Below are 13,512 nucleotides of genomic sequence, written 5' to 3'. Positions count from 1 at the left end.
CAAACAGACATTTACTACAGTAGTACTACTAACTGTCATTTACTACAGTAGTACTACTAACAGACATTTACTACAGTAGTACTACTTAAAAGTCATGTACTACAGTAGTACTACTTAACAGTCATGTACTACAGTAGTACTATTTACAGTCATTTACTACAGTAGTACTACTTAACAGTGATGTACTACAGTAGTACTACTAACAGACATGTACTACAGTAGTACTACTTAACAGTCATGTACTACAGTAGTACTACTAACAGACATGTTTTACAGTAGTACTACTTAACAGTTGTACGACAGTAGTACTACTTAACAGTCATGTACTACAGTAGTACTACTAACAGACATGTACTACAGTAGTTCTACTTAACAGTCATGTACTAGAGTAGTACAACTAACAGACATGTATTACAGTAGTACTACTTAACAGTTGTACGACAGTAGTACTACTTGACAGTCATGTACTACAGTAGTACTACTTAACAGTCATGTACTACAGTTTTACTACTTAACAGTCGTACGACAGTAGTATTACTTAACAGTCATGTACTACAGTAGTACTACTTAACAGTCATGTACTACAGTAGTACCAATAACAGACATGTACTACAGCAATACTACTTACAGTCATGTACTACAGTAGTACTACTAACAGTAATTTACTAGAATAGTACTACTAACTGACATTTACTACAGTAGTACTACTTAACAGTCATGTACTACAGTAGTACTGTTTACAGTCATGTACTACAGTAGTACCAATAACAGTCATGTACTACAGTAGTACTACTTAACAGTCATGTACTACAGTTTTACTACTTAACAGTCGTACTACAGTAGTCCTACTTAACAGTCATGTACTGCAGTAGTACTACTAACAGACATTTACTACAGCAGTACTACCATCAGTCATTTACTACAGTAGTACTACTAACAGACGTACTACAGTAGTACTATTTAACAGTCATGTGCTACAGTAGTACTACTTAACAGACATGTGCGACAGTAGTACTACTTAACAGACATGTACTACAGTAGTACTACTTAACAGTCATGTGCTACAGTAGTACTACTTAACAGACATGTGCTACAGTAGTACTACTTAACAGACATGTATTACAGTAGTACTACTTAACAGTCATGTACTACAGTAGTACCAATAACAGTCATGTACTACAGTAGTACTACTTAACAGTCATGTACTACAGTTTTACTACTTAACAGTCGTACGACAGTAGTACTACTTAACAGTCATTTACTACAGCAGTACTACTAACAGTCATGTACTACAGTAGTACTACTAACCGACATGTACTACAGTAGTACTATTTACAGTTTTACTACAGTAGTACTACTTAACAGTGATGTACTACAGTAGTACTACTAACAGACATGTATTATAGTAGTACTACTTAACAGTCGTACGACAGTAGTACTACTTAAAAGTCATGTACTACAGTAGTACTACTAACAGACATTTACTACAGTACTACTTCTTAACAGTCATGTACTACAGTAGTACTACTTAACAGTCATGTACTACAGTAGTACTACTAACAGACATGTACTACAGTAGTACTACTTAACAGTCATGTACTACAGTAGTACTACTAACAGACATGTATTACAGTAGTACTACTTAACAGTTGAACGACAGTAGTACTACTTGACAGTCATGTACTACAGTAGTACTACAAACAGACATTTACTTCAGTAGTCCTACTAACTGTCATTTACTACAGTAGTACTAATAACAGACATTTACTACAGTAGTACTACTTACAGTCATGTACTACAGTAGTACTACTTAACAGTCATGTACTACAGTAGTACTACTTAACAGTCATGTACTACAGTAGTACTACTTAGTCTTTTACTACAGTAGTACTACTAACAGTCATGTACTACAGTAGTACTACTTAACAGTCATTTACTACAGTAGTACTACTAACAGACATGTACTACAGTAGTACTATTTACAGTCATTTACTACAGTAGTACTACTTAACAGTGATGTACTACAGCAGTACTACTAACAGTCATTTACTGCAGTAGTACTACTAACAGACATGTATTATAGTAGTACTACTTAACAGTGGTACGACAGTAGTACTACTTAACAGTCATGTACTACAGTAGTACTACAAACAGACATTTACTACAGTAGTACTACTAACTGTCATTTACTACAGTAGTACTACTAACAGACATTTACTACAGTAGTACTAAACAGTCATGTACTACAGTAGTACTACTTAACAGTCATGTACTACAGTAGTACTACTAACAGACATGTACTACAGTAGTACTACTTAACAGTCATGTACTACAGTAGTACTACTAACAGACATGTGTTACAGTAGTACTAAAATGTTGTACGACAGTAGTACTACTTAACAGTCATGTACTACAGTAGTACTACTTAACAGTCATGTATTACAGTAGTACTACTTAACAGTCATGTACTACAGTAGTACCAATAACAGTCATGTACTACAGTAGCACTACTTAACAGTCATGTACTACAGTTTTACTACTTAACATTCGTACGACAGTAGTATTACTTAACAGTCATGTACTACAGTAGTACTACTTAACAGTCATGTACTACAGTAGTACTACTAACAGACATGTACTACAGTAGTACTACTTAACAGTCATGTGCTACAGTAGTACTACTTAACAGACATGTGCTACAGTAGTACTACTTAACAGACATGTATTGCAGTAGTACTACTTAACAGTCATGTACTACAGTAGTACCAATAACAGTCATGTACTACAGTAGTACTACTTAACAGTCATGTACTACAGTTTTACTACTTAACAGTCGTACGACAGTAGTACTACTTAACAGTCATTTACTACAGCAGTACTACTAACAGTCATGTACTACAGTAGTACTACTAACCGACATGTACTACAGTAGTACTATTTACAGTTTTACTACAGTACTACTTCTTAACAGTCATGTACTACAGTAGTACTACTAACAGACATGTATTATAGTAGTACTACTTAACAGTGGTACGACAGTAGTACTACTTAACAGTCATGTACTACGGTAGTACTACAAACAGACATTTACTACAGTAGTACTACTAACTGTCATTTACTACAGTAGTACTACTAACAGACATTTACTACAGTAGTACTAAACAGTCATGTACTACAGTAGTACTACTTAACAGTCATGTACTACAGTAGTACTACTAACAGACATGTAATACAGTAGTACTACTTAACAGTCATGTACTACAGTAGTACTACTAACAGACATGTGTTACAGTAGTACTACTTAAATGTTGTACGACAGTAGTACTACTTAACAGTCATGTACTACAGTAGTACTACTTAACAGTCATGTATTACAGTAGTACTACTTAACAGTCATGTACTACAGTAGTGCCAATAACAGTCATGTACTACAGTAGCACTACTTAACAGTCATGTACTACAGTTTTACTACTTAACAGTCGTACGACAGTAGTATTACTTAACAGTCATGTACTACAGTAGTACTACTTAACAGTCATGTACTACAGTAGTACTACTAACAGACATGTACTACAGTAGTACTACTTAACAGTCATGTGCTACAGTAGTACTACTTAACAGACATGTGCTACAGTAGTACTACTTAACAGACATGTATTGCAGTAGTACTACTTAACAGTCATGTACTACAGTAGTACCAATAACAGTCATGTACTACAGTAGTACTACTTAACAGTCATGTACTACAGTTTTACTACTTAACAGTCGTACGACAGTAGTACTACTTAACAGTCATTTACTACAGCAGTACTACTAACAGTCATGTACTACAGTAGTACTACTAACCGACATGTACTACAGTAGTACTATTTACAGTTTTACTACAGTACTACTTCTTAACAGTCATGTACTACAGTAGTACTACTTAACAGTCATGTACTACAGTAGTACTACTAACAGACATGTACTACAGTAGTACTACTTAACAGTCATGTACTACAGTAGTACTACTAACAGACATGTATTACAGTAGTACTACTTAACAGTTGTACGACAGTAGTACTACTTGACAGTCATGTACTACAGTAGTACTACAAACAGACATTTACTACAGTAGTCCTACTAACTGTCATTTACTACAGTAGTACTAATAACAGACATTTACTACAGTAGTACTACTTACAGTCATGTACTACAGTAGTACTACTTAACAGTCATGTACTACAGTAGTACTACTTAACAGTCATGTACTACAGTAGTACTACTTAACAGTCATGTACTACAGTAGTACCAATAACAGTCATGTACTACAGTAGTACTACTTAGTCTTTTACTACAGTAGTACTACTAACAGTCATGTACTGCAGTAGTACCAATAACAGTCATGTACTACAGTAGTACTACTTAGTCTTTTACTACAGTAGTACTACTAACAGTCATGTACTACAGTAGTACTACTTAACAGTCATTTACTACAGTAGTACTACTAACAGACATGTACTACAGTAGTACTATTTACAGTCATTTACTACAGTAGTACTACTTAACAGTGATGTACTACAGCAGTACTACTAACAGTCATTTACTGCAGTAGTACTACTAACAGACATGTATTATAGTAGTACTACTTAACAGTGGTACGACAGTAGTACTACTTAACAGTCATGTACTACAGTAGTACTACAAACAGACATTTACTACAGTAGTACTACTAACTGTCATTTACTACAGTAGTACTACTAACAGACATTTACTACAGTAGTACTAAACAGTCATGTACTACAGTAGTACTACTTAACAGTCATGTACTACAGTAGTACTACTAACAGACATGTACTACAGTAGTACTACTTAACAGTCATGTACTACACTAGTACTACTAACAGACATGTGTTACAGTAGTACTACTTAAATGTTGTACGACAGTAGTACTACTTAACAGTCATGTAATACAGTAGTACTACAAACAGACATTTACTACAGTAGTACTACTAACTGTCATTTACTACAGTAGTACTACTAACAGACATTTACTACAGTAGTACTACTTAAAAGTCATGTACTACAGTAGTACTACTTAACAGTGATGTACTACAGTAGTACTATTTACAGTCATTTACTACAGTAGTACTACTAACAGACATTTACTACAGTAGTACTACTAACAGTCATTTGCTACAATAGTACTACTTAACAGACATGTGCTACAGTAGTACTACTTAACAGACATGTATTACAGTAGTACTACTTAACAGTCATGTACTACAGTAGTACTACTTAGTCTTTTACTACAGTAGTACTACTAACAGTCATGTACTATAGTAGTACTACTTAACAGTCATGTACTACAGTAGTACCAATAACAGTCATGTACTACAGTAGTACTACTTAACAGTCATGTACTACAGATTTACTACTTAACAGTCGTACGACAGTAGTATTACTTAACAGTCATGTACTACAGTAGTACTACTTAACAGTCATGTACTACAGTAGTACTACTAGCAGACATGTACTACAGTAGTACTACTTAACAGTCATGTGCTACAGAAGTCCTACTTAACAGACATGTGCTACAGTAGAACTACTTAACAGTCGTACGACAGTAGTACTACTTAACAGTCATGTACTACAATAGTACTACTGTCATTTACTACAGTAGTACTACTAACAGACATTTACTACAGTAGTACTACTTAACAGTCATGTACTGCAGTAGTACCAATAACAGTCATGTACTACAGTAGTACTACTTAACAGTCATGTACTACAGTTTTACTACTTAACAGTCGTACGACAGTAGTATTACTTAACAGTCATGTACTACAGTAGTACTACTTAACAGTCATGTACTACAGTAGTACCAATAACAGACATGTACTACAGCAATACTACTTACAGTCATGTACTACAGTAGTACTACTAACAGTAATTTACTACAATAGTACTACTGACATTTACTACAGTAGTACTACTTAACAGTCATGTACTACAGTAGTACTGTTTACAGTCATGTACTACAGTAGTACCAATAACAGTCATGTACTACAGTAGTACTACTTAACAGTCATGTGCTACAGAAGTCCTACTTAACAGACATGTGCTACAGTAGTACTACTTAACAGACATGTATTACAGTAGTACTACTTAACAGTCGTACGACAGTAGTACTACTTAACAGTCATGTACTACAATAGTACTACTGTCATTTACTACAGTAGTACTACTAACAGACATTTACTACAGTAGTACTACTTAACAGTCATGTACTGCAGTAGTACCAATAACAGTCATGTACTACAGTAGTACTACTTAGTCTTTTACTACAGTAGTACTACTAACAGTCATGTACTACAGTAGTACTACTTAACAGTCATTTACTACAGTAGTACTACTAACAGACATTTACTACAGTAGTACTAAACAGTCATGTACTACAGTAGTACTACTTAACAGTCATGTACTACAGTAGTACTACAAACAGACATTTACTACAGTAGTACTACTAACTGTCATTTACTACAGTAGTACTACTAACAGACATTTACTACAGTAGTACTAAACAGTCATGTACTACAGTAGTACTACTTAACAGTCATGTACTACAGTAGTACTACTAACAGACATGTACTACAGTAGTACTACTTAACAGTCATGTACTACAGTAGTACTACTAACAGACATGTGTTACAGTAGTACTACTTAACAGTGGTACGACAGTAGTACTACTTAACAGTCATGTAATACAGTAGTACTACAAACAGACATTTACTACAGTAGTACTACTAACTGTCATTTACTACAGTAGTACTACTAACAGACATTTACTACAGTAGTACTAAACAGTCATGTACTACAGTAGTACTACTTAACAGTCATGTACTACAGTAGTACTACTAACAGACATGTACTACAGTAGTACTACTTAACAGTCATGTACTACAGTAGTACTACTAACAGACATGTGTTACAGTAGTACTACTTAAATGTTGTACGACAGTAGTACTACTTAACAGTCATGTAATACAGTAATACTACAAACAGACATTTACTACAGTAGTACTACTAACTGTCATTTACTACAGTAGTACTACTAACAGACATTTACTACAGTAGTACTACTTAAAAGTCATGTACTACAGTAGTACTACTTAACAGTCATGTACTACAGTAGTACTATTTAATGTCATTTACTACAGTAGTACTACTTAACAGTGATGTACTACAGTAGTACTACTAAGACATGTACTACAGTAGTACTACTTAGCAGTCATGTACTACAGTAGTACTACTAACAGACATGTTTTACAGTAGTACTACTTAACAGTCGTACGACAGTAGTACTACTTAACAGTCATGTACTACAGTAGTACTACAAACAGACATTTACTACAGTAGTACTACTGTCATTTACTACAGTAGTACTACTAACAGACATCTACTACAGTAGTACTACTTAACAGTCATGTACTACAGTAGTACTACTTAACAGTCATGTACTACAGTAGTACCAATAACAGACATGTACTACAGCAATACTACTTACACTCATGTACTACAGTAGTACTACTAACAGTAATTTACTACAATAGTACTACTAACTGACATTTACCACAGTAGTACTACTTAACAGTCATGTACTACAGTAGTACTATTTACAGTCATTTACTAGAGTAGTACTACTAACAGTCATGTACTACAGTACTACTACTTAACAGTCATGTACAACAGTAGTACTACTAACAGTCATGTACTACAGTGGTACTACTTAACAGTCGTACTACAGTAGTCCTACTTAACAGTCATGTACTACAGTAGTACTACTAACAGACATTTACTACAGTAATACTAACTGTCATTTACTACAGTAGTACTACTAACAGACATTTACTACAGTAGTACTACTAACAGTCATTTACTACAGTAGTACTACTAACAGACGTACTACAGTAGTACTATTTAACAGTCATGTGCTACAGTAGTACTACTTAACAGACATGTGCTACAGTAGTACTACTTAACAGACATGTATTACAGTAGTACTACTTAACAGTCATGTACTACAGTAGTACTACTTAGTCTTTTACTACAGTAGTACTACTAACAGTCATGTACTATAGTAGTACTACTTAACAGTCATGTACTACAGTAGTACCAATAACAGTCATGTACTACAGTAGTACTACTTAACAGTCATGTACTACAGATTTACTACTTAACAGTCGTACGACAGTAGTATTACTTAACAGTCATGTACTACAGTAGTACTACTTAACAGTCATGTACTACAGTAGTACTACTAGCAGACATGTACTACAGTAGTACTACTTAACAGTCATGTGCTACAGAAGTCCTACTTAACAGACATGTGCTACAGTAGTACTACTTAACAGTCGTACGACAGTAGTACTACTTAACAGTCATGTACTACAATAGTACTACTGTCATTTACTACAGTAGTACTACTAACAGACATTTACTACAGTAGTACTACTTAACAGTCATGTACTGCAGTAGTACCAATAACAGTCATGTACTACAGTAGTACTACTTAACAGTCATGTACTACAGTTTTACTACTTAACAGTCGTACGACAGTAGTATTACTTAACAGTCATGTACTACAGTAGTACTACTTAACAGTCATGTACTACAGTAGTACCAATAACAGACATGTACTACAGCAATACTACTTACAGTCATGTACTACAGTAGTACTACTAACAGTAATTTACTACAATAGTACTACTGACATTTACTACAGTAGTACTACTTAACAGTCATGTACTACAGTAGTACTGTTTACAGTCATGTACTACAGTAGTACCAATAACAGTCATGTACTACAGTAGTACTACTTAACAGTCATGTGCTACAGAAGTCCTACTTAACAGACATGTGCTACAGTAGTACTACTTAACAGACATGTATTACAGTAGTACTACTTAACAGTCGTACGACAGTAGTACTACTTAACAGTCATGTACTACAATAGTACTACTGTCATTTACTACAGTAGTACTACTAACAGACATTTACTACAGTAGTACTACTTAACAGTCATGTACTGCAGTAGTACCAATAACAGTCATGTACTACAGTAGTACTACTTAACAGTCATGTACTACAGTAGTACTACTAACAGACATGTACTACAGTAGTACTACTTAACAGTCATGTGCTACAGTAGTACTACTCAACAGACATGTGCTACAGTAGTACTACTCAACAGACATGTACTACAGTAGTACTAATTACAGTCATTTACTACAGTAGTACTACTTAACAGTGATGTACTACAGTAGTACTACTAACAGACATGTACTACAGTAGTACTACTTAACAGTCATGTACTACAGTAGTACTACTAACAGACATGTTTTACAGTAGTACTACTTAACAGTCGTACGACAGTAGTACTACTTAACAGTCATGTACTACAGTAGTACCAATAACAGACATGTACTACAGTAATACTACTTACAGTCATGTACTACAGTAGTACTACTAACGGTAATTTACTACAATAGTACTACTAACTGACATTTACTACAGTAGTACTACTTAACACTCATGTACTACAGTAGTACTATTTACAGTCATTTACTAGAGTAGTACTTCTAACAGTCATGTACTACAGTACTACTACTTAACAGTCATGTACTACAGTAGTACTACTAAGAGTCATGTACTATAGTAGTACTACTTAACAGTCGTACTACAGTAGTCCTACTTAACAGTCATGTACTACAGTAGTACTATTTAACAGTCATGTGCTACAGGAGTACTACTTCGCAGACACGTGCTACAGTAGTACTACTTAACAGACATGTATTACAGTAGTACTACTTAACAGTCGTACGACAGTAGTACTATTTAACAGTCATGAACTACAGTAGTACTACTTAACAGTCATGTACTACAGTAGTACTACTTAACAGTCATGTACTACAGTAGTACCAATAACAGTCATGTACTACAGTAGTACTACTTAACAGTCATGTACTACAGTTTTACTACTTAACAGTCGTACGACAGTGGTACTACTTAACAGTCATGTACTACAGTAGTACTACTTAACAGTCATGTACTACAGTAGTACTACTTAACAGTCATGTACTACAGTTTTACTACTTAACAGTCGTACGACAGTAGTATTACTTAACAGTCATGTACTACAGTAGTACTACTTAACAGTCATGTACTACAGTAGTACTACTAACAGACATGTACTACAGTAGTACTACTTAACAGTCATGTGCTACAGTAGTACTACTTAACAGACATGTGCTACAGTAGTACTACTCAACAGACATGTACTACAGTAGTACTACTTAACAGTCATGTACTACAGTTTTACTACTTAACAGTCGTACGACAGTAGTACTACTTAACAGTCATTTACTACAGCAGTACTACTAACAGTCATGTACTACAGTAGTACTACTAACCGACATGTACTACAGTAGTACTATTTACAGTTTTACTACAGAAGTACTACTTGACTGTGATGTACTACAGTAGTACTACTAACAGACATGTACTACAGTAGTACTACTTAGCAGTCATGTACTACAGTAGTACTACTAACAGACATGTTTTACAGTAGTACTACTAAACAGTCGTACGACAGTAGTACTACTTAAGAGTCATGTACTACAGTAGTACTACTAACAGACATTTACTACAGTAGTACTACTAACTGTCATTTACTACAGTAGTACTACTTAACAGTCATGTACTACAGTAGTACTACCAACAGACATGTACTACAGTAGTACTACTTAGCAGTCATGTACTACAGTAGTACTACTTAACAGTCGTACGACAGTAGGACTACTTAACAGTCATGTACTACAGTAGTACTACAAAACAGACATTTACTACAGTAGTACTGCTGTCATTTACTGCAGTAGTACTACTAACAGACATCTACTACAGTAGTACTACTTAACAGTCATGTACTACAGTAGTACTACTTAACAGTCATGTACTACAGTAGTACCAATAACAGACATGTACTACAGCAATACTACTTACACTCATGTACTACAGTAGTACTACTAACAGTAATTTACTACAATAGTACTACTAACTGACATTTACTACAGTAGTACTACTTAACAGTCATGTACTACAGTAGTACTATTTACAGTCATTTACTAGAGTAGTACTACTAACAGTCATGTACTACAGTAGTACTATTTACAGTCATGTACTACAGTAGTCCTACTTAACAGTCATGTACTACAGTAGTACTACTAACAGACATTTACTACAGTACTACTAACTGTCATTTACTACAGTAGTACTACTAACAGACATTTACTACAGTACTACTAACTGTCATTTACTACAGTAGTACTACTAACAGACGTACTACAGTAGTACTACTTAACAGTCATGTGCTACAGTAGTACTACTTAACAGACATGTGCTACAGTAGTACTACTTAACAGACATGTATTACAGTAGTACTACTTTACAGTCATGTACTACAGTAGTACTACTAACAGACATGTATTACAGTAGTACTACTTAACAGTCGTACGACAGTAGTACTACTTAACAGTCATGTACTACAGTAGTACTACAAACCGACATTTACTACAGTAGTACTACTAACTGTCATTTACTACAGTAGTACTACTAAACAGTCATGTACTACAGTAGTACTATTTACAGTCATTTACTACAGTAGTACTACTTAACAGTGATGTACTACAGTAGTACTACTAACAGACATGTACTACAGTAGTACTACTTAACAGTCATGTACTACAGTAGTACTACTAACAGACATGTTTTACAGTAGTACTACTTAACAGTCGTACGACAGTAGTACTACTTAACAGTCATGTACTACAGTAGTACCAATAACAGACATGTACTACAGTAATACTACTTACAGTCATGTACTACAGTAGTACTACTAACGGTAATTTACTACAATAGTACTACTAACTGACATTTACTACAGTAGTACTACTTTACACTCATGTACTACAGTAGTACTATTTACAGTCATTTACTAGAGTAGTACTACTAACAGTCATGTACTACAGTACTACTACTTAACAGTCATGTACTACAGTAGTACTACTAACAGTCATGTACTATAGTAGTACTACTTAACAGTCGTACTACAGTAGTCCTACTTAACAGTCATGTACTACAGTAGTACTACTAACAGACGTACTACAGTAGTACTATTTAACAGTCATGTGCTACAGGAGTACTACTTCACAGACACGTGCTACAGTAGTACTACTTAACAGAGATGTATTACAGTAGTACTACTTAACAGTCGTACGACAGTAGTACTACTTAACAGTCATGTACTACAGTAGTACTACTTAACAGTCATGTACTACAGTAGTACTACTTAACAGTCATGTACTACAGTAGTACCAATAACAGTCATGTACTACAGTAGTACTACTTAACAGTCATGTACTACAGTTTTACTACTTAACAGTCGTACGACAGTAGTACTACTTAACAGTCATGTACTACAGTAGTACTACTTAACAGTCATGTACTACAGTAGTACTACTTAACAGTCATGTACTACAGTTTTACTACTTAACAGTCGTACGACAGTAGTATTACTTAACAGTCATGTACTACAGTAGTACTACTTAACAGTCATGTACTACAGTAGTACTACTAACAGACATGTACTACAGTAGTACTACTTAACAGTCATGTGCTACAGTAGTACTACTTAACAGACATGTGCTACAGTAGTACTACTCAACAGACATGTACTACAGTAGTACTACTTAACAGTCATGTACTACAGTTTTACTACTTAACAGTCGTACGACAGTAGTACTACTTAACAGTCATTTACTACAGCAGTACTACTAACAGTCATGTACTACAGTAGTACTACTAACCGACATGTACTACAGTAGTACTATTTACAGTTTTACTACAGAAGTACTACTTGACAGTGATGTACTACAGTAGTACTACTAACAGACATGTACTACAGTAGTACTACTTAGCAGGCATGTACTACAGTAGTACTACTAACAGACATGTTTTACAGTAGTACTACTTAACAGTCGTACGACAGTAGTACTACTTAACAGTCATGTACTACAGTAGTACTACTAACAGACATTTACTACAGTAGTACTACTAACTGTCATTTACTACAGTAGTACTACTAACAGACATGTACTACAGTAGTACTACCAACAGACATGTACTACAGTAGTACTACTTAGCAGTCATGTACTACAGTAGTACTACTTAACAGTCATGTACTACAGTTTTACTACTTAACAGTCGTACGACAGTAGTATTACTTAACAGTCATGTACTACAGTAGTACTACTTAGTAGTCATGTACTACAGTAGTACTGCTAACAGACATGTACTACAGTAGTACTACTTAACAGTCATGTGCTAAAGAGGTCCTACTTAACAGACATGTGCTACAGTAGTACTACTTAACAGACATGTATTACAGTAGTACTACTTAAGAGTCGTACGACAGTA

Source organism: Telmatherina bonti (genome assembly GCF_933228915.1).
Source record: "Telmatherina bonti genome assembly, chromosome: 16".
Classification (NCBI taxonomy): domain Eukaryota; kingdom Metazoa; phylum Chordata; class Actinopteri; order Atheriniformes; family Telmatherinidae; genus Telmatherina; species Telmatherina bonti.
Note: the sequence above shows the minus strand (reverse complement) of the source record.